Source organism: Salmo salar, chromosome 02, assembly GCF_965601325.2.
Source record: "Salmo salar chromosome 02, fSalSal1, whole genome shotgun sequence".
Lineage (NCBI taxonomy): Eukaryota > Metazoa > Chordata > Actinopteri > Salmoniformes > Salmonidae > Salmo > Salmo salar.
The window spans coordinates 21435311-21455082 of NC_138292.1; the positions used below are offsets into that span (position 1 = coordinate 21435311).

A 19772-nucleotide genomic window follows, 5' to 3' on the forward strand; every position below is an offset into this window, starting at 1 on the left:
GGCTGGCCCTCGCTTCATACTCGTCGCCAAACCCACTGGCTCCAGGTCATCTACAAGACCCTGCTAGGTAAAGTCCCCCCATATCTCAGCCCACCTGTAGCACGCGCTCCAGCAGGTATATCTCTCTGGTCACCCCCAAAGCCAATTCCTCCTTTGGCCATCTCTCCTTCCAGTTCTCTGCTGCCAATGACTGGAACGAACTACAAAAATCTCTGAAACTGGAAACACTTATCTCCCTCACTAGCTTTAAGCACCAGTTGTCAGAGCAGCTCACTAATCACTGCTCCTGTACATAGCTCATCTATAATTTAGCCTAAACAACTACCTCTTCCCCTACTGTATTTATTTATTTATTTATTTTGATACTTTGCACCCCATTATTTATATTTCAACGTTGCACTTTCTTCCACTACAAATCTACCATTCCAGTGTTTTACTTGCTATATTGTATTTACTTTGCCACCATGGCCTTTTTTGCCTTTACCTCCCTTATCTCACCTCATTTGCTCACATTATATATGGACTTATTTTTCTACTATATTATTGACTGTATGTTTGTTTATTCCATGTGTAACTCTGTGTTGTTGTATGTGTCGAACTGCTTTGCTTTATCTTGGCCAGGTCGCAATTGTAAATGAGAACTTGTTCGTAACTTGCATACCTGGTTAAATAAAGGTGAAATAAAATAAATACATAAATAAATGTTGATAATTTATTTTTCAGAATATATCTAATTCTTTCTAAGTGTACAGTGTTTGTCAATTCGCTGAACCATAATTTGGTAGAGGGAGGTTCCCTCCTTTTCCAAAACAAGATTAATTATTTTGCCGAATTGAGACTGTAAGAGATGAGGTGTTTTGGGGGGTTGGTTAATCCGTTTAGGGAATCAGACACTCCCAGGATTATCAGAAGTGGGTCTGGGTCTATTGAAGTCTCCAGAACTTCAGAGAGGATCCTAGAAATTCCACACCAATAACCATACAGGTTAGAGCATAGGGCAAAGCAGTGGAGTAGTGTACCCTGCTCAGCCTGACATTTATCACACATAGGGGATGTATCAGGAAATATCCTACACAGTTTGGTTTTGGAATAGTGTAATCTGTGTAATACCTTGAATTGTATGAGACAATGTCTGATTCGGACTGTGCTATGTATAATAGGATTGTTACGATAAAGTGATATCTCCAGATTGACAGGCGACAAAATCACAGCTCCAATAGAGAAAGGGTGACACTCCTCACGCTCCATACTAAGCCAGCTGGATGACGGAAGCGCGTCATCCAGCAAAAACGTAACAGCGCGGAGGTTAGCGGCCCAATAGTAAAATATAAAATTTGGGAGAGACAATCCTCCTTCTATCTTGGATTTACAGAGGTGTTTTTTACCTATCCTGTGTGTTTTATAATCCCAGATGAAAGGAATGATAATTGAGTCCAGTTGTTTATGAAAGGACTTAGGTATGAATACTGGGATGTTCTGGTATAGGTAGAGCAGTTGTGGGAGGAAGACCGTTTTAATGGCATTAATTCTTCCGAGCAGAGAAATTGGGAGAGTTCTCCAAAATTGTATGTTTGCCTTGAGTTTTTGCATTAGAGAGGGGAAATTCTCTTTAAATAGTGAGGAGTATTGTTTGGTAACTACAATTCCTAGGTAGGTACATTTTTCTGAAGATAACTTAACTGGAAGATGTTCTAGCCAGGAGGTGTTTTGCAACTGTATGGGCATTAATTCGCTCTTGTTCCAATTTATTCTGTATCCCGAGAAGGTACCAAAGAAATTAATCACATCAAGAATAGCTGGGATACAAGCTTGGGGTTCTGTTACATAGAGGAGAATGTCATCTGCGTATAGGGAAATCTTATTTAGAGTATCTTTAGTATTATAGCCGTGTATTGCTGCATGAGATCTGATCGCCTGAGCGAGAGGTTCAATAATTAGAACAAAGAGCATATGCGACAGCACACAACCCTGCCTTGTCCCTCTATAAAGGTTAAATCGGGGCGACAATGATTGGTTAGTGAGAATTCTCGCACAGGGGTTCCTATATAAAAGCTGGATCCAATTTATGAACCCATCTCCAATATTACATTTCTGTAGGACTGTCACGACATCCGCCGAAGTCGGTTCCTCTCCTTGTTCGGGAGGCGTTCGGCGGTCGGCGTCACCGGTCTTCTAGCCATCGCCGATCCACCTTTCATTTTCCATTTGTTTTGTCTTGTTTTCCTGCACAGCTGGTTTACATCTCCTCTTAATTACTATGTGTATTTAGCCCTCTGTTCCCTCCATGTCTGTGTGGGGTTTTGTTTATTGTCAAGGTTGGCACGCTTCCGGCTGGTTTGCGTCGGGTTTTGTTTTATACCCGTGTGTTGTGGCAGCCGGTACTTTGTACTTGGGTTTTGTACATTTGTTTTTGTGACGCGGTTGCGTTCTGTTCATATGATTGCCTAAGTAAAGTGCTTTGTCCACTCATCTCTGCTCTCCTGTGCCTGACTTCCATTCACCAGCTACACCCACCGTTTTGACAGAATAATCGATGGAGTCAGCAGGAGCAGGTGCCCCTGTGATTGGGGTAGAAGGGGGCGTCCAGGAACACGCCGCGATGCTCCACCATCTCGGCGCTGCCATGGACCGCGTCGTCCAAACAATGGACCGCTGGGAGAGACAGGGAGTCCCTCCAGCACCTCCACCAGCACAGCGGGGCCTCCACTACTCGCCCTCCCTGCACTTGGTTCCAGTGGGATTCGCCTCACCCTCCCCGGGAAGTACGATGGGACGGCTGCCCGCTGCCAGGGTTTCCTGCTGCAGTTGGAGTTATACCTGGCGTCCGTCCACCCGGCTCCTTCTGGCCATGAGAGGGTGTCTGTCCTCATCTCATGCCTCTTGGGGAAAGCCCTGGAGTGGGCCAACACCGTGTGAGTGGAAGGAGATGCGGTGCTGGACCACTTTGAGGAGTTCACCCGTCGTTTCTGGGCAGTCTTCGACCACCCGCCTGAGGGTAGAGCGGTGGGTGAACATCTCTTCCACCTGCGGCAGGGGACGAGGAGCGCTCAACAGTTTGCTCTGGACTTTCGGACCCTGGCCGCCGAAGCGGGATGGAACGACAGGGCCATGATCGACCACTATCGCTGCAGCTTGCGCGAGGATGTCCGTCGGGAGTTGGCCTGCAGGGACACCACCCTCACCTTTGACCAGCTGGTGGACCTGTCCATCTGGCTGGATAACCTGCTGGCCACCCGCGGACGTCCAGATCGGGCTCTGTTGGTTCCATCCCCCAGCACCACTGCTCCAACACCTATGGAGCTGGGAGGTGCTGCGCTTAGGGAGGCCGGAGGAGGGGCCTTCGCGTGCACCACCTGTGGCTGCAGAGGTCACACTGCCGGTCGGTGTCGAGTTGGTTCCTCTGGGGTCAAGGCAGCAGGCAGGGCATTCTATTGTCACCCCAGGTGAGTCGGCACCATTCTCACCCAAAGCCCTCAGTTGCACACCTGTTTTTGCATGTCATGTTTCCTGAGTTTTCCCCGCATTCCCAGCATAAGGCGCTCGTCGATTCAGGCGCGGCTGGGAATTTTATAGACAGAGCATTCGCTCATAGTTTAGGGATCCCCATTGTTCCAGTGGCTGTGCCCTTCCCATTTCACGCCTTAGACAGTCGACCATTGGGGTCAGGGTTGATTAGGGAGGCCACCGCTCCCCGGGGCATGGTGATGCAGGGGGGTCACAAGGAGAGAATCAGTCTCTTTCTCCTTTTTCTCTCCTGCGTTTCCCGTGGTGCTAGGCCTACCCTGGTTAGCCTGTCATGACTCCACTGTTTCATGGCAACGGAGGGCTCTCACGGGGTGGTCGCGAGAGTGCTCGGGGAGGTGTTTAGGGGTTTCTGTTGGTGCGACTACTGTGGAAAGTCCAGACCAGGTCTCCACCGTGCACATTCCCCCCGAATATGCCAATTTGACTCTCGCCTTCTCCAAGAAGAAGGCGACTCAATTACCACCCCATCGACGGGGGGGATTGTGCGATAAATCTCCTGGTAGACGCCGCACTTCCCAGGAGTCACGTGTATCCCCTGTCACAGGCGGAGACGGCGGCTATGAAAACATATGTCTCTGAATCCCTGCATCAGCAGGACTGAATCCCTGCATTCAGTCCTCCACTACACCCACCTCCTCGAATTTCTTTTTTGTGAAGAAGGAGGGAGGTCTGTGCCCGTGTATTGACTATTGAGGCACAGTTACCCACTACCTCTCATAGCCACAGCAATTGAGTCAATGCACAGGACGCGCATCTTCACCAAACTAGATCTCAGGAGCACTTACAACCTGGTGCATATCCGGGAGGGAGACAGCATTCAGTACTAACTCAGGGCATTATGAGTACCTCGTCATGCCGTATGGGTTGATGAATGCTCCATCAGTCTTCAAGGCATTTGTAGACAAAATTTTCAGGGACCTGCACAGGCAGGATGTAGTCGTGTATATTGATGACATTCTGATATACTTCGCTACATACCCCTGGTGCACAGGATGCTTTTATTTTACCTTTATTTAACTAGGCAAGTCAGTTAAGAACAAATTCTAATTTTCAGTGATGGCCTAGGAACAGTGGGTTAACTGCCTTGTTCAGGGGCAGAATGACAGATTTGTATGTTGTCGGCTCAGCGATTTGAACTTGAAACCTTTCAGTTACTAGCCCAACGCTCTAACCACTAGGCTACCCTGCCACCCAATATGGAGAGGCTCTGATGTTCTATTAGAATGTGGTGAGGATCTGATGTTCTATTAGAATGTAGTGAGGCTCTGATGCTCTTCTAGAATGTGGTAAGGCTCTGAAGCTCTCCTAGAATGTGGTAAGGCTCTGATGTTCTATTAGAATGTGGTGAGGCTCTGATGCTCTTCTAGAATGTGGTAAGGCTCTGATGCTCTTCTAGAATTTGTTAAGGCTCTGATGCTCTTCTAGAATGTGGTAAGGCTCTGATGCTCCTCTAGAATTTGTTAAGGCTCTGATGCTCTACTAGAATGTGGTAAGGCTCTGATGTTCTACTAGAATGTAGTGAGGCTTTTACGTTATATTAGAATGTGGTGAGGCTCTGATGCTCTTCTAGAATGTGGTAAGGCTCTGATGTTCTACTAGAATGTGGTAAGGCTCTGATGTTCTATTAGAATGTGGTGAGGCTCTGATGCTCTCCTGGAATGTTGTGAGTCTCTGATGCTGTACTAGAATGTGGTAAGGCTCTGATGTTTTATTAGAATGTGGTGAGGCTCTGATGTTCTATTAGAATGTGGAAGAGGCTCAGACGTTCTATTAGAATGTGGTGAGGCTCTGATGCTCTCCTGGAATGTTGTGAGTCTCTGATGCTGTACTAGAATGTGGTAAGGCTCTGATGTTCTATTAGAATGTGGTGAGGCGCTGATGCTCCTCTAGAATGTGGTAAGGCTCTGATGTTCTACAAGAACGTGGTAAGGCTCTGATGTTCTACTAGAATGTGTTAAGGCTCTGATGTTCTATTAGAGTGTGGTGAGGCTCTTAAATTCTATTAGAATGTGTTGAGGCTCTGATGCACTTCTAGAATGTGGTAAGGCTGTGATGTTCTACCTGAATGTGTTGAGGCTCTAATGTTCTATTAGAATGTGGTGAGGCTCTGATGCTCTACTAGAATGTGGTAAGGCTGTGATGTTCTACCTGAATGTGTTGAGGCTCTAATGTTCTATTAGAATGTGGTGAGTCTCTGATGCTCTTCTAGAATGTGGAAAGGCTCTGCTGTTCTACTAGAATGTGGTAAGGCTCTGATGTTCTACAAGAATGTGGAAAGGCTCTGATGTTCTACTAGAATGTGTTAAGGCTCTGATGCTCTTCTAGAATGTGGAAAGGCTCTGATGTTCTATTAGAGTGTGGTGAGGCTCTTATATTCTATTAGAATGTGTTGAGGCTCTGATGCTTTTCTAGAATGTGGTAAGGCTCTGATGCTCTACTAGAATGTGGTAAGGCTGTGATGTTCGACTAGAATGTGATGAGGCTCTTATGTTCTAATAGAATACGGTGAGGCTCTGATGCTCTTTTAGAATGTAATACGGCTCTGATGTTCTACCTGAATGTGGTAAGGCTCTAATGTTCTATTGGAATGTGGTGAGGCTCTGATGCTCTTCTAGAATGTGGAAAGGCTCTGATGTTCTACTAGAATGTGGTAAGGCTCTGATGTTCTACAAGAATGTGGAAAGGCTCTGATGTTCTACTAGAATGTGTTAAGGCTCTGATGTTCTACAAGAATGTGGAAAGGCTCTGATGTTCTACTAGAATGTGTTAAGGCTCTGATGCTCTACTAGAATGTGGTAAGGCTGTGATGTTCTACTAGAATGTGCTGAGACTCTGATGTTCTATTTGAGTGTGGTGAGGCTCTTATATTCTATTAGAATGTGTTGAGGCTCTGATGCTCATCTAGAATGTGGTTAGGCTCTGATGCTCTACTAGAATGTGTTAAGGCTCTGATGCTCTACTAGAATGTGGTGAGGCTCTTATGTTCTAATAGAATGTGGTGAGGCTCTGATGCTCTTTTAGAATGTGGTAAGGCTCTGATGTTCTATTTGAATGTGGTGAGGCTCTGATGCTTTTCCAGAATGTGGTAAGACTCTGATGCTCCTCTAGAATGTCGTGAGGATCTTATGTTCTAATAGAATGTGGTAAGGCTCTGATGCTATACTAGAATGTGGTAAGGCTGTGATGTTCTACTAGAATGTGGTGAGGCTCTTATGTTGTAATAGAATGTGGTGAGGCTCTGATGCTCTTTTAGAATGTGGTAAGGCTCTGATGTTCTACCTGAATGTGGTAAGGCTCTAATGTTCCATTAGAATGTGGTGAGGCTCTGATGCTCTTCTAGAATGTGGTAAGGCTCTGATGTTCTACTAGAATGTGGTAAGGTTCTGATGTTATACAAGAATGTGGAAAGGCTCTGATGTTCTACTAGAATGTGTTAAGGCTCTGATGTTCTACTAGAATGTGGTGAGGCTCTGATGTTCTATTTGAGTGAGGTGAGGCTCTTATATTCTATTAGAATGTGTTGAGGCTCTGATGCTTATCTAGAATGTGGTTAGGCTCTGATGCTCCACTAGAATGTGTTAAGGCTCTGATGTTTTACTAGAATGTGGTGAGGCTCTAATGTTCTAATAAAATGTGGTGAGGCTCTGATGCTTTTCTAGAATGTGGTAAGGCTCTGATGTTTTATTAGAATGTGGTGAGGCTCTGATGCTCTTCTAGAATGTGTTAAGGCTCTCTTGATCTACTTGAATGTGGTGAGGCTCTGATGCTCTCCTAGAATGTGGTAAGGCTCTGATGTTCTCAAAGAATGTGGTGAGGCTCTTATGTTGTATTACAATGTGGAGAGGCTCTGATGCTCTTCTAGAATGTGGTAAGGCTCTGATGATCAATTTGAATGTGTTGAGGCTCTGATGCTTTTCCAGAATGTGGTAAGACTCTGATGCTCCTCTAGAATGTGGTGAGGCTCTGATGTTCTACAAGAATGTGGTGAGGCTGTAATGCTCTTCCAGGATGTGGTGAGACTATTATGTTCTACTAGAATGTTAAAAGGCTTTGATGCTCTCCTGGAATGTGGTAACGCTCTGAAGCTGTACTTGAATGTGGTAAGGCTCTGATGCTCTCCTAGAATGTGGTAAAGCTCTGATGTTCGATTACAATGTGGTTAGGCAATGATGTTCAATTAGAATGAGGTGAGGCTCTGATGCTCTTTTAGATTGTGGTAAGGCTCTGATGCTCTACTAGATGCTGTACTAGAATGTGGTAAGGCTCTGATGCTCTCCTAGAATGTGGTAAAGCTCTGATGTTCGATTACAATGCGGTGATGCTCTTCTATAATGTGGTAAGGCTCTGATGTTCCATTAGAATGTGGTGAGGCTTTTATATTCTATTAGAATGTGGTGAGGCTCTGATGCTCTTCTGGAATGTGGTAAGGCTCTGATGTTCTATTAGAATGTGGTGAGGCTCTGATGCTCTTCTAGAATGTTGTAAGGCTCTGATGCTCCTCTGGAATGTGGTAAGGCTCTGATGTTCTATGAGAATGTGGTGAGGCTATGATGCTCTTCTAGAATGTGGTGAGACTATTATGTTCTACTAGAATGTAGAAAGGCTCTGATGCTCTCCTGGAATGTGGTAACGCTTTGATGCTGTACTAAAATGTGGTAAGGCTCTGATGCTCTCCTAGAATGTGGTAAAGCTCTGATGTTCGATTACAATGCGGTGAGGCTCTGATGTTCTTCTAGAATGTGTTGAGGCAATGATGTTCAATTAGATTGTGGTGAGGCTCTGATGCTCTTTTAGATTGTGGTAAGGCACTGATGTTCTACTAGAATGTGGTAAGGCTCTGAAGTTCTATTAGAATGTGGTGAGGCTCTGATGCTCTTCTAGAATGTGGTAAGGCTCTGATGTAGTATTACAATGTGGTGAGGCTCTGATGTTCTATAAGAATGTGGTGATGCTCTGATGCTCTTCTAGAATGTGGTAAGGCTCTGAGTTTCCATTAGAATGGGGTAAGGCTCTGATGTTCTATTAGAATGTGGTGAGGCTCTGATGCACCTCTGGAATGTGGTAAGGCTCTGATGTTCTACAAGAATGTGGTAAGGCTCTGACGTTCTACTAGAATGTGGTAAGGCTCTTATATTCTATTAGAATGTTTTGAGGCTCTGATGCTCTTCTAGAATGTGGTAAGGCTCTGATGTTCGATTTGAATGAGGTGAGGCTCTGATGCTCCTCTAGAATGTGGTAAGGAAGGCTCTGATGTTCTACAAGAATGTGGTAAGGCTCTGATGTTCTACAAGAATGTGGTGAGGCAATGATGCTCTTCTAGAATGTGTTAAGGCTCTGATGTTCTACTAAAATGTGGTAAAGCTCTGATGTTCGATTACAATGTGGTGAGGTTCTGATGTCCTTCCAGATTGTGTTGAGACAATGATGTTCAATTAGAATGTGGTGATGCTCTGATACTCTTTTAGAATGTGGTAAGGCTCTGATGTTCTACTAGAATGTGGTAAGGCTCTGAGCTCATTGAGAGAGCTCTGTACTGACGGAACCACCTGCAGAGAAGGACGACCTGCCAACCAGCTGACCAACAGTGTTCACAGACAGGCACCCTGGAGGTCCTCTCACAGAGGTACTCAGTCAGTGTTTATTTGATAAAGACAGGCTAGGATTCAGTCAGAGGCGAATTGTTGAAAAGCACATCGCAGTATTGTCAATGTGCCTTTTTTAAAGCCAATTTTCCTGACGTTCCCGGTAAACACTGCAGATGTCTGCTTTAAATGTCAAGCGCTGCATGCTTGTTGACAACGCCTTTGATTAAATCCCAGCCATAGCTCATCTTACCTCCTGATATCCTCCAGGTGCAATGGGAAACAGGTATGTGAAGTGAACACTGAAGTCTTCCGTACTTCTGACCCCTGTGTTTGAATCTACAAATACCTGGAAACCACCTACACCTGCATCCTAGCAAGTCAGTCTGTTTCTATGTATAATAACACTGCACCAGGCTAATGTCTGCTATGCAAAGGTATGTCTTTGTCTGCCCAGCAGTGGCCAGTGTGGTGTGTAACTTGTTTGTCCACTCCTTGCAGCACGCAGCATCACGTGTGACGGCTCTGATGCCCTACTAGACTTTGGAGAGGCTCTGATGCCCTACTAGAATGTAGGGCTCTATTTTTAGTTTTTATATATCCCTCACTTTACCAGGTAAGTTGACTGAACACATTCTCATTTACAGCAATGACCTGGGGAATAGTTACAGGGGAGAGAGGATGAATGAGCCAATTGTAAGCTGGGGATGATTAGGTGACCATGATGATATGAGAGCAAGATTTGGGAAATTTGCCAGGACACCGGGGTTAACAACCCACTCTTACGATAAGTGCCATGGGCTCTTTAGTGACAGTCAGGACACCGTTTAACGTCCCATCTGAAAGACGGCACCCTACACAGGGCTATGGGATATTTCTTTAGACCAGAGCAAAGGGTGCCACCTACTGGCCCTTCAATACCACTTCCAGCAGCATCTGGTTACCCATCCAGGGACTCAACAGGACCAGCCCTGCTTAGTTTCAGAAGCAGCCAGCAGTGGGATGCAGGGTGGTATGCTGCTCTATTAGAATTTGGTAAGCTGGTCAACACTGCTGTACAGTATAGTCACATCTCATATGATATAGTAGAGCAGTATTATACACTGTTTATTACCATCACTTGTACACCAAAGACATCCAGGCTTACCTCATCCCCCTTCCTCCTCTCCCTCAGATGAAGGTACGGTCCAGATCCACAGTGCCAACTATGGCCGCCGTGATAGTGTGTTCCTTTATTTGGCCCGCTAACCAACACCAACTGTCTCGGCCAATCCACAACTGCCAGTAAGGTGGCAAAGAGGTACTGAAACGTGCAGTGTGTACTGTAGTGTTAACTTCTACCTGTAGAAATGCATGACTGTGGTGTTAACCTGTACCTGTTGTTGACACAGGTATAATGGGAAGAGCCAGTGTGAGGTCCCAGCATCCAGTTCTCTGTATGGAGATCCCTGTGTAGGAACCTACAAGTACCTGGTAGTGGCTTACACCTGTGGCTAAACGTGAGGCACACACACTAACGCACTCACACGACTGGCAAGTAGAATGCTGGGGTTGACCGTTTTTGTTTTGCAGGAGATCTTCTGAGGAACAAAGACCAGAGAGACTTCTTGGATATCTTCCTCTTCATTGGGTGGATTATGAAACAGCCGAGGAGAGGTACTCGGAGTGGATGTCTAGTCCGACTCAGGAGGCGAGCTCACCACCCACCGCTTCCGAGTATATTACTCGCTAATGTTCAGTTTCTGGATAATAAAGTTGACGAGCTCAGGGCGAGGATTTCCTTCCAGAGAGACATCAGGGATTGTAACATACTCCGTTTCACAGAAACATGGCTCTCTCGGGATATACTGTCTGAGTCTGCATGGTCAGTTGGGTTCTCAGTTCATCTCACAGACAGGAATAAATATCACTCTGGGAAGAAGGGCAGGGTGTATGTTTCATGATTAACTACTCATGGTGTGATTGTGATAACATACAGGAACTCAAGTCCTTTTGTTAACCCAACCAAGAATACATCACAATCACGTGCCGACCGTATTACCTCCCAAGAGAATTCTCTCGTGGTATCGGCTTGGAATTCTCAAGCCGATACCACGACGGCCCTCAAAGAACTTCACTGGACTTTATGCAAACTGGAAACCACATATCCTGAGGCCATATTTATTGTAGCTGGGGATTTTAACAAAGCAAATTTGAGGAAAACGCTACCGAAGTCCCATCAACATATTGACTGCAGTACTCACGCTCCTAAAACACTTCCACTGCTACTCCAACTTCCGGGATGCCTACAAGGCCCTCCCCCGCCCTCCCTTCGGGAAATCTGATCACGACTCAATTTTGCTCCTCCCTTCCTATAGGCAGAAACTCAAACAGGAAGTACACATGCTAGGGACTATTCAATCCTGGTCTGACCAATCGGAATCCACACTTCAAGATTGTTTTGATCAAGCAGACTGGGATATGTTCCGGGTAGCATACGAGAACAACATAAACGAATACCCTGATATGGTGACTGAGTTCATCAGGAAGTGTATAGAAGATGTTGTACCCACTGTGACTATTAAAACCTACCCTAACCAGAAACCGTGGATAGATGGCAGCATTCGTGCAAAACTGAAAGCGCAAACCATCGCATTTAACCATGGCAAGGTGACTGGGAATATGGCCGAATACAAAACAGTGTGGCAATCAAACATGCAAAACGTCAGTATAGAGACAAAGTGGAGTCGCAATTCAACGGCTCAGACACAAGATGTACAATATGTTGCAGGGTTTACAGACATTCATGGACTACAAAGGGAAAATCAGCTAAAAGACACCGATGTCTTGCTTCCAGACAAGCTAAACACCTTCGCCCGCTTTGAGGATAACACAGTGCCACCGATGCGGCCCACTACCAAGGACTGTGGGCTCTCCTTCTCTGTGACCGACGTAAGTAAGACATTTAACCCTCGCAAGGCTGCCGGCCCAGACGGCATCCCTAGCCACCAATGATGAGACAGCCTACAGGGAGGAGGTGAGGGCCCTGGGAGTGTGGTGCCAGGAAAATAACCTCTCACCCAACGTCAACAAAACAAAGGAGCTGATCGTGGACTTCAGGAAACAGCAGAGGGAGCACCCCTGATCCACATCGATGGGACCACAGTGGAGAAGGTGAAAAGCTTAAAGTTCCTTAGCGTACACATCCCTGACAAACTGAAATGGTCCACCCACACAGACAGTGTAGGGAAGAAGGCGCAACAGCGCATCTTCAACCTCAGGAGGCTGAAGACCCTCACAAACCTTTACAGATGCACAATTGAGAGCATCCTGTCGGGCTGTATCACCACCTGGTATGGCAACTGCACCACCCGCAACTGCAGCGCTCACCACAGGCTGGTGCAGTCTGCCCAACGCATCACCGGGGGCAAACTACCTGCCCTCCAGGACACCTACAGCACCTGATGTCACAGGAAGGCCAAAAAGATCATCAAGGACAACAACCACCCAAACCACTACCTGGTCATCACGCTATCATCCAGAAGGCGAGGTCAGTACAGGTGCATGAAAGCTGGAACCGAGAGACTGAAAAACAGCTTCCATCTCGAGGTCATCAGACTGTTAAATAGCCATCACTAGCACATTAGAGGCTGCTGCCCTATATACATAGACTTGAAATCATCACTGGCCACTTTTATAATGGAACACAATTCCTTTTGTTTACATATATTGCAATACTCATCTCAAACAGTTGAAGTCGGAAGTTTACATACACCATAGCCAAATATATTTAAACTCAGTTTTTCACAATTCCTGACATTTAATCCTAGTAAAAATTCCCTGTCTTAGGTCAGTTAGGATCACCACTTTATTTTAAGAATGTGAAATGTCAGAATAATAGTACAAAGAATGATATATTTCAGCTTTTATTTATTTCATCACATTCCCAGTGGGTCAGAAGTTTACATACACTCAATTAGTATTTGGTAGCATTCCCTTTAAATTGTTTAATTTGGGTCAAACTTTTCGGGTTGCCTTCCACAAGCTTCCCACAATAAGTTGGGTGAATCTTGGCCCATTCCTCCTGACAGAGCTGGTGTAACTGAGTCAGGTTTGTAGGCCTCCTTGCTCACACACGTTTTTTCAGTTCTGCCCACACATTTGCTATAGGATTGAGGTCAGGGCTTTGTGATGGCCACTTCAATACCTTGACTTTGTTGTCCTTAAGCCATTTTGCCACAACTTTGGAAGTATGCTTTGGGTCATTGTCCATTTGGAAGACCCATTTGCGACCAAGCTTTAACTTCCTGACTGATGTCTTGAGATGTTGCTTGAATATATCCACATAATTTTCCATCCTCATGATGCCATCTATTTTGTGAAGTGCACCAGTCCCTCCTGCAGAAAAGCACCCCCCACAACATGATGCTGCCACCCCTGTGCTTCACGGTTGGGATAGTGTTCTTCGGCTTGCAAGCCTCCCCTTTTTGCCTCCAAAAATAACAATGGTCATTATGGCCTAACAGTTCTATTTTTGTTTCATCAGACCAGAGGACATTTCTCCAAAAAGTATGATCTTGTCCCCATGTGCGGTTGCAAACCGTAGTCTGGATCTTTTATGGTGGTTTTGGAGCAGTGGCTTCTTCCTTGTTTAGCGGCCTTTCAGGTTATGTCGATATAGGACTCATTTTACTGTGGATATAGATACTTTTGTACCTGTTTCCTCCAGCATCTTCAGAAGGTCCTTTGCTGTCCTGGGATTGATTTGCACTTTTCGCACCAAAGTATGTTAATCTCTAGGAGACAGACCGCATCTCCTTCCTGAGCAGTATGACGGCTGCGTGGTCCCATGGTGTTTATACTTGGGTACTATTGTTTGTACAGATGAACATGGTACCTTCAGGAGTTTGGAAATTGCTCCCAAGGATGAACCAGACTTGTGGAGGTCTATAACAAAAAATTCTGAGGTCTTGGCTGAATTCTTTTGATTTCCCCATGATGTCAAGCAAAGAGGCACTGAGTTTGAAGGGAGGCCTTGAAATACATCCACAGGTACACCTCCAATTAACTCAAATGATGTCAATTAGCCTATCAGAAGCTTCTAAAGCCATGACATTTTCTGGAATTTTCCAAGCTGTTTAAAGGCACAGTCAACTTATTGTAAATAAACTTCTGACCCACTGGAATTGTGATACAGTGAAATAATCTGTAAACAATTGTTGGAAAAATTGCTTGTGTCATGCACAAAGTAGATGTCCTAACCGACTTGCCAAAACTATAGTTTGTTATTAAGAAATTTGTGGAGTAGTTGAAAAACCGAGTTTTAATGACTCCAACCTAAGTGTATGTAAACTTCCGTCTTCAACTGTTTATACTGTATTATATCCTATTTGACTGTATCTTAGTTTATGCCACTCTGACATTGCTCGCTCAAATATTTATATATTCTTAATTCCATTCCTTTAGATTTGCGTGTATTGCTGTGAAATTGTTAGATATTACTGCACTAGAAACACAAGCATTTTGCTACACCCGCAATAACATCTGGTAAACACGTGTATATGACAAATAAAATTTGATTTGATGAATGAACATTTTGTAACAGAGGACAACTTCTGTGAAAGCTGGTTTTCATCTTAATCTGTGAAAGCTCTTACCCTAAATCTGTTCTGATATCACATGACTTATGTTAGGAGTGTATAGCATTCAGAATCAGTGGAAGTTGGTTGGAAGAACTGTCTACGCTAGGTTATTCCAGGGAAAGCAACAGGAGACTAGAAAAAGCTACGCTGTTATGCTGTAAATACCTGATCCCTCCCCCTTCCTGTGTGTCTGTCTGTCTTGGAATGCATTTCTGTCCCTCTGTAGGCTTTCTGAAGCCAGAATGAGAGAAAGAGGGATTAGACTGAGATGTTATTAATGAGACCCGGAAGTATCAGAGCCAAATGTTGTCATTGTTTCAGTCAGCTCCATCCATTGGGAGTTCAATTTAGCTTCCAATGCCAATATACTTCCTGGATAATCTTCAGATTGATGACATCACTGTCGTCGTAAGGAGAAGCAGACCAAAGTGCAGCGTGTGTGTCGTTACACATTTTATTTACACTGTGAAACTATGCAATACATAAACTAAAGATCAAAACAACAAACCATGACGCAGCAGTGAAACATACACTACTCAAAAACAATCTCCCACAAACCCAGGGGAAAAAAAACTACTTAAGTATGATCTCCAATTAGAGACAACGAGGACCAGCTGCCTCTAATTGGAGATCATCCCAAACAAAACCCAACATAGAAATACCAAACTAGAACATGACAACATGGAAAAACTAAACTAGAAAAAATAAAATATCACGCCCTGACCTACTCTACTATAGAAAATAACACCTTTCTATGGTCAGGATGTGACAATCAGTGTCTATGCCTTTTTCATCTCAATCTAGCTCTGTAACCAGAAAGTTGAAGGACAATCCAAAGGCAAAAATACAATCTGTTTTTCATTTGATTCATTCATTTATATATTATGTAACTTATTCAGGCAAAATGTTATAGATCCATGTTGAAATTTTATTGAAGAAATTAAGTTTTAATAGATTTCCCATCCACTGCCTTGTTGTCTTGTGTCTGATCAAGGTTTTCCAGTAAAGGTCCTTACTGTAGGTGATTTTGACAGCAAATTAAAATCATTGATAAGGAAAAAGGGATCATAAATTACAATCAATGAAAGCTACATTGCTCAGGAGAAGGGAACATTAATAATTTGCTCATTCTCCATTTGTCGCAATGTGACTGGTAATACAAAAAGCTAATAACATTTCTGGACATTTCAATGTAGCTTCTACACAAACATACATTACTCCGACTAAAACTCACCCAGGTAAGTAGATCATCTAAGTTTAGAGTTGATCATGAGGTTGAAGCCAAACAGAGGATTTATTTTGGTGAGTTCAAGAGCAGGACTATTTACAAGTCACTAAATCTAAACCCAAATTCAATATAGCGCATCATTAACTATTTATAGTAATGGATTAATCAAATATCCATTGATACTAATAAATGCTGTTTAAATAACCATGAAACATTTTAGGACTTCCACATGTCTTGATTGAGAGTTTCCAGAATATTATCAGTCATCGTGTACTCATATAAACGTATGCATAAGGTAATGAACTCAACAAGGTGGCTCGTAGCATACTGTATATATTGCTAAAATGGGATTGACTGAAAGTAGCCTATATCATCTAAGGCAGGGGTTTTCAAACTTTGCTTGCCCAGGGACCCCCACCCAGGAAAACCGGATCCCCATCATATATTACCAAAATAAAAAGTAATGTATTGTCTTATCAGGTGAATGATAATGGCAAGTAGAAGTAATAAACATTTACATTTTATAGGCTAGAAAGTTAAAGGTACAGTATCATAGCAGCGGAGAGAAAATGTTGCTGTTGTGAAACGCATTTTCTGCAATTCTACACGTTTTCTCATTGAGCTGAGAGAACATGTTTACGTTTTGAAGTTCATTTCCAGCAATTCTACACAGTTTGGCATGGAGCTGAGAGACAATTTTTCAATTTTAAATCTAATTTCCTACAATTTGATGCATTTTGCCATGGGTAATGTGATGTTCCTCTGCTCAAATATTATAACAACATCAAGGGGCATGTTCCCTGAAACCTGCAGTGTGTCTGTAGTGTTAACCTCTACCTGTAGAAATGCATGACTGTAGCGTTAACCTCTTTTTTTTCTTCCTGACTGTGTAGCTTTTATTGGAATGTTGGTTCTCAAAGAAGATATTATAAAAAATATATAGGTGTTCAATATTTTTTCTGCATGATTTCTATCTGCTTTTGGTCGTTTATGTTGGCACTGAAACAGTTTTTTGATCCCGAAAATGTCCACTTACATGACCCGCCCAAAAATGTTACAGAAATAAATCAAATAAACAGAAACCCCTGTAAATTAGCTCCAATTATGGTATTTTTTTTCCATATTAAAAGGACAGTTTGAGATTTTGTGATAATTTATGGAAATATTACCATACCAATAAAGTGTTTGATTGATTGATTGATTGATTGATTGATTGATTAGGGGCCCAGTGACGTAAGCATTGCATGTACACTTCGTCGTCGGCCAAATTTGGGGCACCCAGCTCAGGCCCAGGAGGCGGCCCGTTTCCTAAACAAATACAATTAACACTAACCCGGTTCACCTGGGGCATTAATAGAATCCCCTCAAGCAAAAAATCGGCCCACGGCTGAATGTAATTGGGGAACCATGACATAGGATGCGCATTTATACCAGAGCACGCTCCTCTTAGAGAAACACGCCAGCTCAAGGTGAGATGATCAAACAATACAAACAACTTGAAATAATCTAAGTTTAAGCCTCCAATTGGTCCAATAAAGAAGCAACAAAGGACACAGTCAAAGTGTAAATGATGTTGAAATCTATGATAATAGGTGATTGTAGTAGTGAAATAAAAATACCAAGGGAATGCGGTCTTGCGATTCACTCACATATGGTGTGAGGAAAGACAGGCGCATGAAAACTTTTAAAATCCGTGCTTAATTTGTAAATTGGGATTTGCCAGAACAAAAAGTGAGCGTGAGAGGAACTCTGAGGTACCAGAACGCATGAGAAAAAAAATCACCTTTAATTTAGGCGTTGCATGCATATCATCGCATTTGCGTCGAGTATAGGCGCTTACAGAAGTTGCACACATGGGGAATTTATTTGTCGCCTAGAGTCTGGGAAAATGTTGGCCTTTTATAAACTTCCGTCATGCAATTCTGCATTATTCTACATGACTGGAGACGTTGGCAAAATTGAATACAGCATAAATGATCGAAATGACAGGATATTTTGACAATGACCAACTGAATCGGAGATCAATATAATTGTCTTGTCTTGACTCCATCAATGGCAGACCTGGATGTGTGGAGACACGAACATCGTAGGCTAAAATTAGGAAATCTGTCCTAAATACTTTTGTTTCACTGGCTCACCCATTGACAGGCAGTTCACTGCCGATGTGTTCGTGTTTAAAGCCTATCGCTCTTTTTCGGCCCACGGCTGAATGTAATTGGGGACCCATACCTGGAAGTTATTCAAATATTTTTGTAGCATACAACAGACAGTGTTCCCTTTTCATCAAGAGGCATTGGCTTTCAACCTGTCTTTTCCCGCGATTGTATTTGAAATATTGGGAAATTGCTGTCTGCATGTTGTTAACGCGTTCCCGAATTTAGGCTATGCCTTGTTATTGGGCTTCACATAATCCACAACTAGGATATGTATATATGCTATTGATCCTCTGGCAAAATTCTAGGCCTCGTGGTGTAGCAGGCTATTCTGAATAGTTTTTCTGAACAGCCAGCAGTAACTCTGGCGTGCTGCGTCTCCTCCAGAACCCGCGCGGCTAGGATTCTATGAGGAAATGACTAAGTGCAACGCCAGAGAGATTAGTTACAGACTCATAACGGGCAACTCCAATTAACTTTGAGGTTTTTTTTACACTTAAGTATTGCTGAGAGATTAGTTACGTAGTTTCGGTTGGATTATTAAGCAATGTCGGTTAAAGTTATTTTGGTTGAGTACTGTAATATAAATAAAACGATTAACAGTCCGATGGTAGTGCCTGCTTATAACTGAACTAACCATTTACTCACTTTACTTTTTCACTTTTATATTACATTTGTTTTTCACTTTATTTCATTACAAGTCATCTCATCTCTATAGAGCTGCTGCATATGCTGTCTGACAAAATCACTATTTTGTAATTCTTCAAAGTACATAGGGCATACTTTTGACTGCTGAATAGCAACTATCAATCACTTAGATCATGTATTTTCATTTTGAGATGCATAGCTATGCAACAGCTGCTCTCTATCACCTCACGATACTTCTGCCTCTTCTGTACCAGGTATAAAAGAAAAACATACAGTAGATGCGCAATGGATTATGGTTAGTGTAGCGCATAACATAGTAAATAACTACAATGTAGAATATTTGCCTGTTGACAACTACATCTCCCTACTACATTACACAGTTCAGGCTGGATCTGATTTATCTCCAGAGAAACTGTGCAATGTGCGCATTGAGCTCACAGAAAAACCTTAAAATGTAATTCAAATATAACTGACATCGGTCTATTTGTTGGGAAAATAACCCATTTCGGTTAAACGCTCAGTACTCATTTGTACATTGCAAAAAGTACATAATTGTTCTTGCAACAAAAGGTAGTGGATCCGGCCAAATAGGTTCCTGAATGAAACAGTCCAAAACTGAAAGATGCCATACGGCTCAGTTGCCAAGATGACTGCTAATCTGTTGTGCTTTGTGTTCCTGGTTGTTGCTTTGCAATCAAGGATCTGTCCTTGGCAAGTATCACATGTTAATCAAAGCTTTATTTGGCCAGGTGACCATCCGTAGCATCTTACCTGTTACTAACACACCTGTACCCAGCATCATGCTCATTTTAAAACTGACTGCATTCACCTGTGAGCATACTGAATTGTAACAAAATATGTATTTGCATTCCAGTATTTTCCAGATGGTTCTAAATGTATCAGTTTGTATTGAAAGTAATTGAAGTCCAATATAAACAGTATGACCCAGGTCTAGTTCACAGCATCCTGTATTGAAGATTAGGTGATGTTCCATGTCTGTCTATACTCTGTACCA

At 43.3% G+C, this 19772-nt stretch overlaps 1 pseudogene; it reads left to right on the forward strand.

Moving 5' to 3' along the window:
• Positions 1 to 3294: 3294 nt before the first annotated feature.
• LOC106577098 (L-rhamnose-binding lectin CSL2-like) lies at positions 3295 to 10604 on the forward strand (annotated as a pseudogene).
• Positions 10605 to 19772: the final 9168 nt, after the last annotated feature.